This window comes from Colobus angolensis, unplaced genomic scaffold (genome assembly GCF_000951035.1).
Source record: "Colobus angolensis palliatus isolate OR3802 unplaced genomic scaffold, Cang.pa_1.0 Scaffold104, whole genome shotgun sequence".
In the NCBI taxonomy this organism is placed as follows: Eukaryota; Metazoa; Chordata; class Mammalia; order Primates; family Cercopithecidae; genus Colobus; species Colobus angolensis.
In genome coordinates, this window is record NW_012111364.1 from 9,547,039 (window position 1) to 9,565,970 (window position 18,932).

Genomic DNA, 18,932 nt, shown 5'->3' on the forward strand with positions numbered 1-18,932 from the left:
GTTACCACTTCCCTGGTACCTTAGTGGTGCTAAGAAAAGCTCCCTGCACGGAGGAGCAAGGTAACACCCTACTATGTGATGCAGCATCAGTGGGGTGGGGTAGGTGAGGAGAACCACTTTGGGGGCTATTTTTGGGACTCATCATGGACAAAACAGATCCTTTGCAGGTCAAGAAAAATAAATAAATGGTGTTGGGGATGGGAAAAAATAGACACTTGAAGAAACATTAGAAGGATTCTCTGATTTTATTTGAATGCATGTTTTCTTACTGCTTCTAAATCCAGAATGAGTTTTTGTAGGCTAGCTGGCTCTTCAGTTCTCCAGTAACGAACGTGAGATGGAATACTAGCCAGTTTAGTTAATCACTGATTTTAATGAATATTCATTGTGCACCTGCTGTGTGCCAGGCTGAGAAACAGTGAACAAGCCAAGAAGGTCCTCTTCTGGGGTGGGGTGGGAGGATAAACATTCCAAGAGCCAGCATCCTGATCATCTCGATATGCCCTTGACTGATGTATTCAACATTTTATTTGTTGGTGTGTTCTTGGCCTCCCATCCACATACTCGACTTATATAGGACATGACAATAGGCCACTTATTCTTAGCTCCCTGGACACTTAGTCTCAGCCATGTTGTACTTGCTCTTCTTAATCATCCTCATGGTCTCGCTTTCTGTCTCATTCACTCCTATGTGTTGTCTGCAACAGAAGCACAATGAACAGTTTTTAGGATTTAACCAAGATCTGAGGCCTGAGGTTCTAACCCTGGCCTTTTCATTTTCATAGACTTCCTGGCTCAACCATACCCCTTACTTTGCCCAAGCTTTGCTGTAAGCTCTCAGCTCTTATACATGCCTCTCCCAGTGTTGACTTGTATATACACTCTCCTGCACCTGCTCTCACAACTGATCAATAGGTGACTTGCAGCACATGTACCCATGCTGAGAAATGTCAGTGTCTGACTTCCTCTTTGCCTGTAAGCCTTGGTAGGAGTGATGCCCATCTACCATGCTCCAAAAAATCTCAGCCCTATTGAAATTATTCTCGTGTGAACAACTGTCCTCTTTAAAAACCAGAGTCATAAGTTATTAGAGACTTGGATCTAAACACCTTAGGAATGGTGAAGTTGTAGAAGACAAAGCCCCTAACCCCTATACTTGGGCATGTACTAGCTGGAACAAGTTTGAGATTGTACCTTGAGTTGGAACATTTGTGAAGCACTGCCCTGTCACAACTCTAATTTGTTATTACCACCTGCAGATACTGTTTAGGCATCATATATTACTCTAATAATTACTACTACCTGCATATAAGGTCATTTTACCCTAAGGTAAAAGTAAATAGTTGACAATGATTGATGAGCAATCCTGGGTAGTGTTCTCTAAGAGATAAGACCAGAGTGGCAAAGATTTCCTGCCTAGCAACCCCTCCCTTTTATGAACAGGTATTGTGACTTGTCTTGGGTTTCACTTCCTACTCCCTTCCTTCTATTCTCCACTCAATAATTTAGGACATTTACCAGTCTGCAAGAGAGTTTGAGGGGGAAACACTGTCCTAAAGGGCTATAAATGAAATCAAAGGCATGGTCTCTGGGGAGCTTCTCTATGTCAAAGAGAATCAGATCCTCTGGGTACTTTGATCTACTGGGAAGATCAGACAGATTCATGAAGTAGACAAAAAGTGATGTAAAGCCACATAACAAACAAATGCAAATTGAAACGAAACCCCTAGTATGACTATAAATTCTAGAGATACTTGAAATAGAGATGTAATACATAGATGACGGTAAAAGAAGGCTTGCTGGAAACAGAATCCTCTCAAGATTGTGGGTATGGTGCCTCTTGGCAGTCTGCACCAGCACAGCTGCCAGAAAAGAGGAAATCTGGCCAGGGATGCTAGGGAAAAAAAAGTCCAATGTCTGTGACAAGCTGTCAGACAGTCATTAGCATTCCCCTGACTGCAGAGGAGCTCAAATTTGAAGGTCTCGCCTGATCAGACACATTTTCTGAGTAATGAAGTATTGAGCCAATCCTTGGAATAAAAAGCCTGTAAGTCTCCTTGGAAATACACCACCATTTGGAACACGTTCATCTCCTGCTTGTGGGCATATCCCCTCTGGGTCCATTTGCTTTCTAAATTTCAGCTATTAAAATGGAAAGAAATGATTTGCTGTATCTAAGGTGGAACTAACATCTGATCCATGTTCGGTCTTCCAAACAGGGTAATATAGGTGTTGGTAGTTCTGATGTAATAAATAGTACTTAAGTTGACCTAATACATTTCTGAATAAGAAACTATTGTAATTGTAAAACGGGTAGTTTAAATAGGATTGATCATTTTTTCCTTTGGTTAAATTTACCTACTGATATATTATGCATATGTTTTAAATGCATTTGCTTTTTATTCAAAGAACAGAAATACCACTTTTTTCCACTTGTCCAAATTTTAGAAAGCTTATTCATATCGCATATTAATGTTAACAAATATATACTCAGATTTCCTAAAGGAAGTCACTGGAAAAATGTCTGAAGTATACTTGTTGCACTATGAAAAATAAACACTAAGTTGACCTAAGGTAAGTTGCATCTATGAAACAGCATGATTCAAGGATGAGAACATTGGGCTGCTGCCCATTCTTAGATTCTCAGGAGTCAGTAATTAATTCTCCATAACTCATCTTGGGTGTATATCCTTAGGATTTGCTTGGATAACAAAGAGTTTTTTAAGAAACCTGCTGAGTGAACAGCATTGTTGGAGGTGTTAGTTCCTTATTCAGCTAATAACTTGGCTTCTAAGGGGTTACACCCAAACGCCAAGAGCTGTAAGAAGAATTGAATTAGTGGCTATAAGACTGTGATTGCTGAGGTGTGTATATCCTTGGACTTAAAGTCATAGAGGATTATAACATAGCAATTCCTCCCCAAACAGATGTAAGTTCCTGAAAACACCCAGTGAAGTACTATTTAAGGCTGAAGAACTTAAAACCATACACAAAGAAATAGAAAACACTTGACAGACTCAGGTTATAAGTAAATTTTAAATCTCTTTTGTTTTAAGGTTTACTAAAATACAACAACAAAGATAGAACCCCAAATAGAAATTATGTTAATATTATTTTACATAAATAAGTGATTTATAGTTAATTTCCATTTTTCATTCTTTTGCTGGAAATTTAACTGGAAATCCCTGCATCATTTCAGTAAGAGGTATCTAGTTTCATTTTTAAAATGTCGTGGCTCAAGCTTTCATGAGAAATCATGCGTCGTCCCCCTTTCAGCTCCTTCTGTCCTTAGTCATGCTGTTTTCTTCATCGTGGCTGCAAGATAGCTACCGCATTTGTCAGCATCAGGACCACTCACCAGACAGGAATTAGGAGAAAGAGCAGAGGGGAATAGCAACATGCTTTTCTTTCTGAGGCTTTGTCCCCTGTTGTGGAAGGAAAGCCTCTAGAACCCTATTCACCTGCATCTCATTGGTGTCACATCTGCCCCTTAGCCAAAGGGGGGGCGTCTAGGAAGTTAAATATTTTTAACTGATAAAATTTCTGCCCTAAACAAATACGTATTTTGTTATTTCAGAAGAAAAGGAAAAAGGAATCCCATAGATAACTAGCCATATTTGCTGCAAATCTTTTTCTGAATTTGTAACTCAGGTTGTTGACACCCATCACCTACTTCCCAGCATCCCAGCTCTTCAGTACTTCTCTTTGCTCATATATCCTCACATGCTTTGGTTATTAGGCCTTAGGTTATTTTACATTATCTTCTTTTATCTTTTCAGTATTCCATTACACATATCTCTATTCCTTTCCTGCCAACTTTCTCTGCTTCCTTTTGTCTATGACTAATGTGTTGTTTTTCTTTTTTTCTAAGTACCCCTGACAGCAGCTGCTGTTAATCCAAAATTCTTTTGTTAACCAAAAACATACCCAGAAATAAGTTCATGTACACCCATTAGACATTTTATATCTAGTAAGTTTTATATCCATAAAATGTGTGTGAGTTTCCTAGGAGTTCCTCCCAAGGGAGTGGCACTCAGACAGGTCTTTGGTTATGGATGGACGGCCATGAGCTCAGGTGACCCAGGCGACTGGGCCAAAGAGGCAGAGTCCTTGTGGAAAACAGGAAGGTCTAAGTGTAGGGTCTCTGAGACTGGTAGGAGCCAAGGCAGTGTGGACATTGGAAAAGGGTTGTATGAGGGACTTGTCTTTGCAGCATTAGTAAACATGCTGCAGTACTTGATTTCTTGATAAAATTGTGAAAAAAAGTATATGCATCCAATACGGAATCTACTTTAAGCGCTTGTTGGAAGTAAGAAGGGGTGGGTGGCTGAGATACCGAAGTGAACAGCCAGACTGACCTAGACACAATGAGAAATGGAGGCATCAAGTCAGCAGAGGAGAGCCTCCCAGACATCTGCACAGCTCGGGCAGTGTGGGAGAACTCCAGATGTCTTTGTTCCCAAGAAGCAAGCTCACACACCCTACTGGACCCCTTGAGACCTGGGGATGAAACTGTGTGAGACAGACTTTCTTCTCAGGAGAAGCAGACATCTGGTAGAAAAACTACCTTTGAATCTAGACAACCTTTCTAATTGCTCAACTCTAACCAGTGCACACTTTAACAAAATGCTATACATGTAAGGATTTTCCACACTACCTACTTTTATGAAAATGAATCTGGTGCCCATTGGAATGTGAGAAGATGTAATAACTGGACAACAACAAGGACAGTAATGAGGGAGGAAGGCTGAGATGTCGGGTGCAGGCCCCAACGTTTTTGAGCTAGACTAATTGCCAAAGAAGAGGGAAAAGGAGCTGCCGTTGACAAATGGATGTACAGGACTGCCAGCTGGAAGAACACTGGAGGGAAGGGATGACACTGAGCCAATGTATTGAATATCGACATGCTGAGCCTTCAAGATCAAATATCTCATGAGAAAATGCCTGCTTGAAATGATTCTATGTTCAACATGTGCTCTTACAATTTAGACAGTTACTACATTTGTTTTATATTGACAGTGATTATACAGTGCCCTAGCTTTTCCAGTTGCTTCATAACACACATAGTTTATCAAAACCTACAAGACATGGTTTAAAATGAGAGGTAAATGAAAGCTTGCATTAGGTTTTGGTTACATTTAGATCAGGGCAGTGGGCTTTGTGTTGAGTTGCTGCTATAGGAACGGAACTTAAGTACCGGATCTTTGGAAAGCTGTGCTGAGTTTGAATTTTGAACTCTGGTCCTAATCATATGGCAGTTGCATCATTTTTTTCCCCAAACTAGAGCTAGACTAATTGCTAGTGAAGAAGGAAAAGGAGCTGCTGTTGACAAATGGATGTACAGGACTGCCAGCTAGAAGAACACTGGAGGGAAGGGATGACACTGAGCTAATGTATTGAATGTTGACATGCTGAGCATCATGTAAGCATCATGGACATAATGATGAGAGAATATACTTTTTAACTAATTATAATTATAGAGTAAAAACACAACTAGAGTTTATTACAACCCTGAATTAATAACACATTAAAGTTACTGCCATGTAAAAATAATATCTACTCCTTTAGCTTTTGTTCCAAGATATTCAAGAAATAAGGACATTTCCCTTGGAAATAACTATATTCATGTCAACATCAATTTCTAGTCCTTATTTTGATGTGTAAAAGTGAGAAACATCTAAAATCACATAATCTTCACTGCTCTCTTTGCCATTTGTAGAAAATGCTAGTCAAGTTCTCAGAAATTCCCAAGCCTTTCTTGTTAAAATATATTCACTGACTTGTAATTAAGTAAAAATTTATATAGAAGACAGTCATGGATAGAATTGAAATTTTTGAAAACCAGTATCCTTCATTTTTGTTTTTTTCTACATGAAATGTCTAGTGGAAAAAAATCCATAAAAATGAGTCACTCAATTGTTGCAAAGTATGTTGGCATATCAGTTGCAATGGTCATTTTTTTCATTTGGTTAAAACAGTTTCTCTAAGAAAAGGAAAATTATTTCAATGTGCTTTACCCCCCACTAAAATTTTCTTATAAAAGCAAATAATTTCTCTCTGGTCACACCATGTTCTTATTAGATCAATATTTAGATGAATTAGTTGTGTTCATTTTCATGTTTGAATATAGCTACTTCATATGCTAGGTAAAGGATAAACTTTCTATTTTTTAAAATTGTCAACTATGGCATTATTTGGTTGTAAATAAGCAGACTTTTATGGTTTTCAAAAACAAATATAATAGTTACAAATTTAACTTATACCACAATTGAGATATGCTCCTTTATTTTTATCTATAAATGTTGTGAACTTCTCTCTGAAATCTCTAGTAGTGGGGGGAAAAATCTCTAACTTTTAGCCCTATCTGGGTGAAATCTTGTTCCAATTAGTAAGTAATCTCTTCAAATAATATTCAGCTCTTGGAGAAAAGACAGAAAAAGAACCTTCCACATTTTTTATCTTGAGTATCCCCACTGATTCTTCCCTAAGACGGCTTCTGTGGATCTGGGGGGACAGGTGTGGTTTTTATGCATCTTCTGGGTGGTGGACCTAATCCACCTGGTTGGTACTCACCCAGCTGGCACCTGTGGCTGAATTCTGTGGCTGCTGCAGCATGCAGAGTGTCCATGAAGTTCCTGCCTGCAGGCTGTGGATTATCTTCATGCTCCCCTCTCTTCTCCACACAAGCCTTAGCATTCTTCACATTCTTCCAGACCTCTTCTTCAATGCTGATGGTTGGGAATCATTAACGCAGTCCCTGAGAAGAAATCGTTCTTTCTTTGCTCTTCATGTGGTTAGAGCTTGGGCTCATCTGGGATAGGGTGGGGGTGGGAAGACTTTGTGGCCACTCAGTCATCTCATCTCTCCTTGACTGATTCAGCCCCATCCTGGTTCCTCGGGGGCTACAGACACTTCTAACCCTGGGCCTGGTGACCCACTCTGTAATGCTCTCTACAGGGCACCCCACTGCCACTATAACAACCCCCACTGGGCTACTCCCCACCAGAGACTCAGCAGAAGCAGGATCCTATATAAATACCACAGAGCCACATGGGGCAACCACAATCTTCTCCTGACCTACTGTACTGCCAAGTGACACGGATTCTCTCTGGGTGGTGCAGAACAGCCTATGAGGCCATCTCCCCCAGTCCCAAGGGAAGAACTAGGACAAGAGCAGCCCTACCCATCCCTAATTCTGCATTTTCCTCAGTCAGTCCTCTAAGCTGGGTGGGGCAGGGGTGGGGTAAGGTGGGTGGTGCTTGGAACACACATCATCTCTGTACTTGGCTTTCCTAGTTCTTTTCCATTCTGCTTCCTTCTTCCACTATCCTTTAGGAAAAAAAATGGGTGGGTTGTCTATTTTGTAATGTCATATCTTCTGCCATGTAGCAGCAGGTCTTGAAGCTTTGCTGTCATAGGGAGCGAAGGTTTCTTCTCTAGCCCACAGGAGAACTCCATAAGCTGGATTCTCCAGGCTTGGACTGTGTTATGTTAAAGAGGAGACAGAGTATTTGGGAAATCTCTCAAGGAAATAGTCTGACTTGAAAGTCTTTTTTTTTTTTTTTCTGCATAATCTTATTTTTTAATGCCAGAATCGGAAAAATATAGTATTTTTGCATTCTTTCTTCAATTAGATGGACACCCAAGACAACTTAAGGGAAGACTACCCTCTCAGAAGGATGAAAGAGAGAAGTGCTTCAGTAATTTTCATAATTTTATCTAGTTGCAAAATAAACATGTTGTGGTGGGAAGCCACCTCATTTCTATATGGAAATGGATGTGCCAGCTTACCAATTCCTTTAAAAAAAAATCATGGAGGAGGCAAAGTTTTGGATCTTTTTCTTGGTGGAGTTTTTGTTACCTTATAAAGAAGACAGAACATTGTTTGTTTTTGCAGGCAAACTTCTTGCAGCAAGTGCACAATAGTGCATTATACAAATAGCTACTCATTTTTATTTATTTTTATTTTATTTTGTATTCTAGGCAGCAAAGCTTGATGTTTTACCACGCATAGCAGGAAGTACCCTCAGTAAGAACTGATCCACACACATGAAGTGTTAGCTAATGTTTCAAAAAGAAATCTTGAATGAGATTGGACACATTGATTCCTTTCATAGTTAACTGAAGCAGTTCACAAGAGAAGAATTCATATACACTCTCTCCCTTACATACTGCAAAAATAACAACAGCTGACTACAGCCACTAATATCACTTGGCACATCAAGCTGAATACCTAAAGGGGAATAGGTTTTGCATTCTCTATAACTTGCTTCTAGATATCCTGGTTTTGCACTTAAATTTTAAAACAGATCTCATAATTAAATAACATGCTGACGCTTGTTTGATACATCTCCTTTCAATGCAATTAAAGAAAAAATTTCAGTGCCACCAAATTCACTGGTCACAGGGGCCACTTTTGCTAGGCATATGAATTTTCCACTTGATCAGATGTTGGTATCGAGTTTTTCAAGTCACACAAACTCACATGTCCTCAATGCTTGGCTACGATCAAATCCCTCCCTTGTGTGTTCATAATAACAAGTATATCTTCTCACATGAAAAATTTAACGGGCCAGGCGTGGTGGCTCACACCTGTAATCCCAGCACTTTGGGAGGGCAAGGTAGGTGGATCACGAGGCCAGGAGTTCAAGACCAGCCTGACCAACATGGTGAAACCCCGTCTCTACTAAAAATGCAAAGATCAGCCCGGCGTGGTGGTGCGTGCCTGTAATCCCAGCTACTCAGGAGGCTGAGGCAGTAGAATCACTTGCACCCAGGAGGCGGAGGTTGCAATGAGCAAAGATCATGCCACTGCACTCCAGCCTGGGTGACACAGCGAGGCTCCATCTCAAAAAAAAAAATTTTTTTAATACCAGAGTTTCAATGTTTGAAGTAACAAGGTGCACAGTTCATTCGCACTGCAGTCGGTGCGTTCCATCCCTACTCGCCAATGTAAGAGTGAAGCTGGAAACACCACAGGAGTTATTGGGGAATAAGAGGCCGTCAGTCCCCACAGTGTAAGGCGCCTTCTGGGATCTTGCAGTTGCCATTGGTTGAACATCCCCCTCATATGTTCAAAGCCTTGTGCTGTAGGCTATGGACAGCTCTGCATGAAGCACACAGCTGGGTTTCCCCATCAAGGAGCAAAGAAGCCCCTAGTTCTCTGAGACTCACCATCTACATAGTGTGAGAAATAAAACAAAACTTGTGGTCGGGAAATAGAATAATGCTATATTTTCCCATAAATTCTTCCAAAAGTGAATTGTCAATTGCAACTCAGCAGGAAAAATGTCAGTATTAGTATTGGGCAAGGGACCAATTCAGATTCAATAAAATTCTTCAATTCATTGTAAGACATTTCCTCTAAGGTAATAACTAGTCCTTTTCATGTTGGAACAGTTATAGAAACTGAATTCTGATTACTTTGTTTTTTAGTTTATAAAAATTTTGCCTTAAGCAACACCTGTTTAGTGAATCTGGAAAAATCAGTCTTTTATTTATTTATATATTTAGTGAAATGCCAATTCTTTTTGCAAAACATTAAACTGGGGTATGAAGATAAAGGGTAAAAAAAAAAAAAAAAACAAAAAAACCCAAAAACCATGTTCTTTGATGCACTGTTATAGTGAATGCATATTAAATCTCTCTATATTAGTGACTGTGCAGTATATAATATATAATATCAGTTACACATCTCCATCTGAAGGAAATTAAATCCTAATAATACAACAGGAACCCACAAAGTTCACTTTTTCCTTTTAAATGGCAGAATGTTGTTCGTTGAGAGTAAATAGCTGCTTCTCTGTTCCATTTACTCTTCATAGAACAGATGTGTCTGAGGCTGGTTTTAAAGAAGAGTGTATCAAGCATTGTTGGGAATAAACTTGGGGAAAAGTGCACAGGAATAAATTTGGAGAGAGCTGCTTCACCCTGTGACCTTTACAGAAGTATGTCACTGTTCTGTGGTTTGGGTTTTGTCTGAGAAAATGAGCTAGCGATATATCCCAGGTGCCTCACAAGACACACATTCCTAAAGTGTAAGGGGCCTTCTGTGATCTTGTAGTTGACATTGGTTGAATACTCCCTATGTTCAAAGCATTGTGCTCCAGGCTATGGGTAGGCCAATGAACAAAAGGGATGCAGCTACTCTCTTTAGGGGGCCCACACACAACTTTCTATGCATGGAATCACTTCCAAAATGAGAACTATCAGAGATGACTCAGGGTTATGGTGAAGGTAAAAGACACACTAAATGGGAAATCTGAAAGCTTCTTTAGACAAACAGATTGTGTCTCTCTATATATCTAGATTATTAAAGTGTGTTCTGATACAGAGTTAACATATTTCTGAAAAGTTGTGTAAATTGGTTGTGGTGAGCATTTTCAGAAACCCCTGACCTCCCATCTCATCCTTTGTTTTTTGAAATTAATGTGAAAAATGAGCACTATCTTGGCTTTCCTTTCTTTCTCCCATTTCTCCCCATACACCTATTATTTCTGATTTATTTGTAAAATAAGTATGTGCTTTAAAGATTGTTTTTTTTTTCTTAACAAAAAGCTTGTAGACATGTTTTCTTTAGGTTATTTTCTTAGTTATTATTTTCTGCTATGTCTAATACCAACATTGCTACAGGGAGTGTATAAAAAGGGAGGAATGCAGGTGTTTTTCTATTTGTTTTTAGTACCATAGAGTGGAAAAAACATGGACCAGTTAGAAGCAGCTTCATCACTATCTGTGTAGGTGACCTTAGAATACGGGTGACTTAGACTTCAGTGCACAAAGAATTGGATTGTTGTTAATGCAAATAACCCAGTCTTCAACACCAGAAAGTCTTTCTTGCATTTAAAAGTAGTCCTGTACACAGTTAGAAATCAGCTGCAAGTAGTAAAACAGTAAATAATAATATCTCACATAATAAATCTCTTAATAATGGTTCTAGGGTTGATGCACCTCAACAATGCCATAAGGGTCCCCGGTTCTTTCTTTTTGTCCTACTTTCTCAACATTTTAGCATTTCATCTAGTCATCTCAACTTATGGCCACAGATAACTGCTGCTCCCAGTGACAGAGTCTCTCACATGCTCAAGGAATGGCACCAGAGAGCTCTCCTGTGTACTTTTATCTTTTTTTCAGAAGCAAAAGCTTTCTCAAGAACTCCCCACTCCTGGCGGAGTCTCCTTATATGTTTTTGGCTGATTCTAGCTGCAAAGAGATGGAAATGTATTAGGGTTCTTCAGAGAAACAGTAGGATGCAGATATATATAATGAAAATAAGATTTAATATGATAAATTGGCCATGCAGTTATGAAGGTTAAGAAGTAAGTCCCACAATCTGCCATCTGCAGAAAGCTGGTGGTGGTGTTACCAGAAAGGGGTCCTGATCCAGACCCCAAGAGAGTGTTCTTGGATCTCCCACAAGAAAGAATTTGAGGCAAGTCCATAAAGTGAAAGCAAGTTTATTAAAGTAAAGAAATAAAGAATGGCTACTCCATAGGCAGAGCTGCTGCAAGGGCTGCTCAGCTGCTTATACTTATTGTTGCTTCTTGATTATATGCTAAACAAGGGATGGATTATTCATGAGTTTTCCGGGAAAAGGGTGGACAATTCCCAGAATTGAGGGTTCCCCCCCTTTTTAGACAATATAGGGTAAATTCCTGACATTGCCATGGCATCTATAAACTGTCATGTCCCTGGTAGGAGTGTCTTTTAGCATATGCTAATGCATTATAATTAGTGTAAAATGAGCAGTGAGGACGACCAGAGGCCACTCTCATCGCCATCTTGGTATGGGTGGGTTTTGCCCAGTTTCTTTACTGCGACCTGTTTTATCAGCAAGATCTTTATGACCTGTATCTTGTGCTTACCTCTTATCTTATCCTGTGACTTAGAATGCCTAACCTCCTGGAAGTGCAGCCCAGCAGGTCTCAGCCTTATTTTACTTAGCCCCTGTGCAAGATGGAGTCACTCTGGTTCAAATGCCTCTGACAGTGTAATTCAGTCCAAGTCCAACAGATTGAGAACCAGGGGAGTTGATGGTGCAAATCCCAGTCTAAGGACTAGAGATGACGAGATGACCCAGGTCAGGAGATGAGGCAGGAAAAAGAGGGCAAATTCCTCCTTCCTCCATCTTTTGTTCTGTTGAGACCCTCAATAGATTAGATGATGCCTACCCATGTCGGGGAGGACAATCTACTGAGTCTGTTGATTCAAATGCTTGTGTTGTTTGGGAACACTTTCACAGACGCACTTGGAAATAATGTTTAATCTGGGAACCCCATGGCCAGTCAAGTTGCTCCATGAAATTAACCTTCACAGGACAGTATTGGGAAAGAGAAATGTGATAACATGACTACAGCTGAAAATTGAGACAACCATGGTTTTTATCCCCTTTGGCCAGGCATGTGGCCATCTGAGCACACCTGAGGTCCTGTTGTAAGTGAGGTAGTAGAGGATAGTTGTTAGGGACACAACATCAGTGGCTACCACCACCCTGAGGGCATCTGATGCTGGTGTCCATTAACCACACTTTAAACCACTGGTTGCCAAACATCTGGGTTATATCAGAATCATCCAGGAGCTTTAATAAGTGCAAGAGGTCTGGGCCTCCCTGATTCAGTGGGTCAGGGTTGAGGCCTCAGCATTATGACTTTCTAAAAGCTCATTAGCTTAAAAACAAAACAAAGCAAAACAAAACTCAGGTGATTCAGTGATGCTGGTGCACAGCTAGGATTGAGAACTTACTGGACCAATCATTTCATTTCTCCGAATAGCAGTTAGAGGCCCATGGAGATAACATTGGGATAATAATAGTGTTTGTTACAGAGGGCAGGTGTGAGGTATAAATGGTTTGGTATACATAAAGTTGAAGCTCAAGCCAGCACATAATAGTTTTGGATCTCAGTCTGCCTTCCCCTTATGCCAGATGCCAGATGGTTTTAGAGGCAGATTCCAGTTTCTTCCAAAGAAAGTGTTTTTCAAAAATAGTGACAAGTAGACTTGTTTGTCTTGGCTACTGTACTAGTTCCCTGTTGCTGCAGCAACAAATTACCACAAACTTAGCAGCTTAAAATGACACCAGTTTATCATCTCACACTTTTGTAGGTTACAACTCCAGGCAGGATAGGTTGGGTTCTATACTCAGAGTCTCACAAGCCAAAATTGAAGTATTGTTGGGCTTTTCCTTGGAGGCTTGGGTAAGAATCCACTTCCAAGCTCATTGAGAATATTGGCAGAATTCCATCCTTGTGGTTTTAAGACTGAAGTCCCTGTTTTCTTTCTGGATGTCAGCTGGGGTCCTCTCTCTGCTCCTAAAGGCCATCCACATTCCTTTTCATATGGTCCCCTCGATCTTCAAAGCAGCAACTCTTTAACTTCCTTTTCTGCCCCTCTTTGGAAAAGCTAATTTTACAGGCTTATGTGATTACACTAGGCCCATGCAGGCCATCTCCTTATTCTAAGGTTAATTGTACCTTGTAATATAATCATGGAAGTGATATCTCAATCTTCACAGGTTCTGAGGATTAGGATGGGACATCCCTGAGGGCATTTTCAGAAATTCTGCCTACCATAGCTGTTTGTCCACTTTCCTGTTCAGCACCCTTTTCCCCCAGTGGCTCTCATCCAGCCTTCAATCTTATCAGCTGGTAATTACCAATCTCCAGGTGAAGTGTTAGCGCATATCATGTCTTTCACTGCAGCTCTATGTAGGTGTAATCATATCCTATGTTGGACAAAAACCAAGGTGCAGGAATGATGGCAATTTCACTTGCTGCATTTGTGGGTCCCATGGACATAGAGGAATAGCAGGCTGACCTGACCTCGAGAGGTTCGGGGCCTCAGGTATTCAAGCCTAGGATTTCAGTTACACACAAAATGAAAAACAGCAAGAGGAGACGGGTGAGTGACACTGACAGGTAAGCACTTCTGGAGTTCAGAAGTTGTCATGAATAAAGATGATTTCAGAGCAGATGGGTCTGAGAAATCTTTCCACGGCCACTCCAGTCACACTGCACTGGCAGCCACCCACTTCCCTCCTTCCTAAGCTCAATTCTCCTTTTCACAGAAGCCCAAATTGGTGCTGGCAGATCTGAAATTACTGTTTTGGAGCAAGGAATACCTTGTAGTTGTCCAGATAATTTTTTGGGAGTTCTTAGGCCAATGTTATTTTAGTCTGCTTTTCAATCTTCAAATTGGAATATTTTTTAAATACTGAAAATCAAGCCAGGCACACTGGCTTATGCCTGTAAGCCCAGCATGTTGGGAGGCTGAGGCACGAGGATTGTTTGAGCTCAGGAGTTTGAGACTAGCCTGGGCAACATAGGAGACCTCGTGTCTACAAAAAAACTTTTCAAATGCTGGGCACGGTGGCACATGCTTGTGGTCCCAGCTGCTCAGAAGGCTGAGGTGGGAGAATCTCTTGAGCCCAGGAGTTTGAGACTGCTGTGAGCCATGATTATGCCACTGCACTGCAGCCTGGGTGACATAGTCAGACCCTGTCTCAAAATAGAATTAGAAAAAAGAAAAACAACCAAACAAAAATCAAAGCACAAAGAAATCTACTGGAAATGGGAGAGTCTGAGATAATCCTGAAAAACCAAAATGAAAAAAATTACAGGTTTGAAGACAGAAGCTGTAGATGAGCTTCATGGTCACTTTTTTTTTTTAAACTGTCATTCTATAGGGAACACTGTGGTATGTGGGCCAGTCCCCACTTCAAGTTTGAGGCACCCATTCTTCAGCTGCTGGGAGTGTTGGCAGGTGATGACCCTCAGCTGAGGTCTTCTCAGGGAATTAAGAGGAGTTGGAGAGAGCCGTCTTGTCCAAGGTCATGGCTCCTCCCTGGGCAGTCCTCCTCCAATGACTGGTAAATATTGGGGTAGCAAGGACAGACTCAAGTAGAACAAGACTGAAGGGCTATCCTGGCTGCACAGTTTCCCTGAGGAACTGGCTTAGGCCTTTGCTAGGACTGCTTAATGGTCCAGCTTCTCCCTCTACCCAATTCTGCTCCCTCCGTTTCCCCATAGGCGTCAATGTCAAAGGTACTACGGGGTATCCAAACTTTTGGCTTCCCTGGGCCACAATGGAACAATTGTCTTGGGCCACACATAAAATACACTAACACTAACGATAGCTGATGAGCTTAAAAAAAGAAATTTTTTTAAAGAAAGTTGACAAATTTGTGTCGGGCCACATTCAAAGCTGTCCTGGGCCACATGCAGCCCACAGGATGTGGGTCGGACACACTTGGGTCCTACCACCTTCCTGTATGCTCATCTGTGGCTAGCAATAGAGTTGAACAAGTCTCATCAACCTTGAGTATAGATTGTTTGCTAGAGACCTTCAACACATGTGCCTGTTTGTGTCCATGTGCACGTCTGTTTTCATGTTAAATTGGTAATAAATGGGCAAATGATCTAACAGTTTAAAATATGATTGGAAAGTAAATTGTTTAGATTTTAGAATCCCATCACAAGCTTCAATTTTTCTTTTTTAAGTGTCAGTTTCATCCCCGCCAAAAAAATTCCAAAAGTGAACAATTGAAAGGTGAAAATTAAATTTCAGAGAGGCCTTAAGTATGTGAAATTCATTTTGTTCAATGATGCACTAGAGGTATCTGCATTTGAGCACAGTCATGATGAGGGGTATATTGTGAGCCATAGTTAGTTATCCAGGATATGGCATTTACAAAATAATGGCATTGTGTCAAAGTTCAAATGAATACCATTTAAGAATGCCTCACTATCTTTGGAAAAATGGCTCAAGGAAATTATTCCTCACAAATCCATCTTAGTTCTCCTGAGGAGTGGTTGGTTGGGGTAGAGGGGAATGTGACCTGGAGAGGTAGCTCTGATGAAGTGCTATTCCTCAGGTTGTAACTCAGCCCTTCTGTAGAGCAGCAGGTGCCCTGATTCACTGACCTCCAGTGGGGATCTTTTAAAGTGTTAATTTGACTGAAACTGACATGCTGATGCTAAACTAGTATTAGAAAACGTCCCAAGAGAAAAATATATAGTATGTAAGAATAGGACAAGGTGGAATCAGTCTGGATATTAAGACATGTGAGATTCACATATGTAAGTATCCACTTGTTTCATGTCCCAAGATATCCAATACTATAGATATTTTCTAGGTCTTCTGATACCTTTGGTTTTCATGGAAGTTGGGATAGTTTGAAAAGAGCACTCCTTAACTAACCTTAAACAGTTTAGGGCATCAGGTGCTCTTGAATGTGGTGGGAAACTAATAAAGCCAGTTGTGCATGAGAGGTGAGTGGAAGGTTCTGGTTTTCTGTGATATTACATCTTGGGTAAAATGTATCTTGGAGACCAGGCCACCTTTGTAAAATCAACAAATTGGCCACAAGATTAAAAATTATGACTCAGGAGTCATGAACCCACAGGTTACAAGATTACTAACCTCCCCAACTGTTCCTATAGATAACATTACTATTATAAAACCTAAGATTGGTGCTTGAGATACTTTTTAGACCCTGCATTCTGATGGATCAGCTGGCACCACCCAGACTGGTAAACTGACTCATCTGGTCTTATGGCCCCTACCCAGGAACCAACTCATGTCTGCCAAACTGTCTTTAAAAAACCCTAGCCTCCACATTTTGGGGGAGGCTGATTTAAATAATAGTAAAATTCTGGTCTCCTATTTAACTGGCTCTATGCATATTAAAATCTTTCTCTATTGCACTTCTCTGTCTTTAAAAATTGGCTGTATCTGGGCAGCAGGCAAGATGAACTGTCTACAGTCTCATTTGATTCCTTAAGGATAATCCTTTGCTAAACTCTTTGCAGAGACTTCTTTACCTCACTATGATGTTGGTCAGCAGAAGGTCGGTTGGGTTCTTAGATTTTCAGTTGTGTATTGCCACCATGTGGGGCAGCACAGATTTTATGCCTTCCATAAGGTGTAACAGATTCATTCATCCTATTCAAAAGGCTACTGACATATTCCTGCCAAAGATAGAATTCAACCAAAAATAACTAGAAAATGTAACTGAGTACCAAAAAAATAAGACAATAGACCTAGACCAATAGGGGATCCTGATAATGTGACTATCCAACATGGATTCTATAATGATTATGCTTAAAATGTTTAAGGAAATAAAAATTAAGATTGAGAACATTGGCAAAGACCTGGAAATATAAAAAATAACCAAATGGAAATTCTAGAATTGAAAAATTTGATAAATGAAATTAAGAACTCAATAGATGGGCTTAATAGAGAACAAATACTACCAATAAAACTTCTATTTTTTTGAGACAAGAGTCTTGCTCTGTTGCCCAGGCTGGGGTGCGGTGGCACAATCTTGGCTTACTGTGATCTCCACCTCCCAGGTTCAACTGATCAGCATGCCTCAGCTACTCAAGTAGCTGGGATTATAGCTGTATACCAACATACCTGGCTAATTTTTTAATTTTTAGTAGAGATGAGGTTTCATCATGTTACCCAGGTTGGTCTCAAACCCCTGGGCTCAAGGGATCCACCCACCTCGGTTTCCCAAAGTGCTGGGATTACAGGCGTGAGCCACTGCGCTTGGCTGCCACAAAACTTTTCATTACAGAAGTTACTGAGTGACCTCCCCCAAACTGTACAAATTACCACATAAAGCTTAGCCTCCAAACGGCAAGCTCATTCGCCCTGGACAGTTCATGGCTTTATCTTTGGTGAATGGGCATTTGTTGTCTCTGAGATATGTTCTTTACTTCCAAGTCCTTATCCTTAATTAGTCATTTTGGATTGATATGTCTGGAAAGTATCATCAGCTCTCTGTAATAGTTAAGTTGGAGGAGCCATCTCTGTACACTGAGTTCCTGGGGGCAGGATTATATCTTTTCCTCTCAGCAATCCTAGGACCAGCAAAATACCTGGGGGCAAAAATAGTCATTCCTATGAATGTAAGAATAGGACTTGAAGAGTAGAAGGAAAGTGAGGGAAGGGCTAATGACAAAGACTTCAAAAAAACCAAACCCTGGGTCAGAGCCTGGACTAAGCAACACTTCAAAGTTGCTTCTCCTGTCAAAGCAGTTTCTTCTGTCTGTGCTTCCCCTAGTTCCTCACCACACCCTCAGTCTGGCTAGTCCTCCCTTCATGACAGATCAGAAGATCCTTACTGAAAGATATGGTGTTTATTCTCTGTGAGAGTAATATGTAATAGTAAGTGGGAGATTTCACTCAAGACCTGACTGGTGGTGATGGAGTAGGGGGTTGGTCTTTTTCCACTTCTCTAATGGTAATGTTTTCTCCCAATTCACTTGCATGCTTACAGCAAGCTTAAGTGTACACCTAAATTTTATTCAATGGAAATTATGGGGAAACGCAATATGCAATTTAAGTAAGTAACTCTTTGGTTACTTTGACACCACAAAAATACTGAAGCAGAAAAAAAGGGATAAACCAAGTTGCTGACCTCTTCCTGCAAGCAATGTAGTGAGGTAGAAAATGGGATCAATGTACTTGTGTTCCCTCAAGATATATCTCCCTTCTCCATCCAAACTGTTGAACTAAATGAAGAGTGAGGTCCTTGAGAAATGAGTTTTTCCCTGTTTTGTTAATGGGGGAGGCTAATATTCCTAAAAGATAGCTCTAAAATGTTGGCAAAACAGTCAAGAGTTAACAGCAATTGCCCATGTCTCTAGAAGCCTGATTGTTACTTGTCAAATTGCTTCTGGTGTTCTTTCCCATATGAAAGAGTGGAGTGACTGACTGGCTGTCAGGGCAATAGGGGATTTTATGTGTTTTACCACACCTCAGCCTCCTGGGTGTGATTTTGATTTATATTAAAGCTGACAAAATGAATCAAATGCTTGCTGACCTTGTGTATAGGGAATAGCTTGGGTTGGATCTTAAGAGAAATTATCTGTTGGAGAGGTGAAAGAGAAAGTTACCATGAACACTCCTGATTTTAATACATCATGCCA

At 40.5% G+C, this 18,932-nt stretch overlaps 1 long non-coding RNA gene across 1 annotated transcript; it reads right to left on the reverse strand.

Moving 5' to 3' along the window:
- Nucleotides 1-228: 228 nt before the first annotated feature.
- LOC105512646 lies at nucleotides 229-18,873 on the reverse strand. Its single transcript, XR_001001892.1, has 3 exons — nucleotides 18,827-18,873; nucleotides 10,996-11,202; nucleotides 229-698 (listed from the first exon to the last, which is right to left on the reverse strand). It is a non-coding gene; the product is annotated as an uncharacterized LOC105512646 (long non-coding RNA).
- Nucleotides 18,874-18,932: the final 59 nt, after the last annotated feature.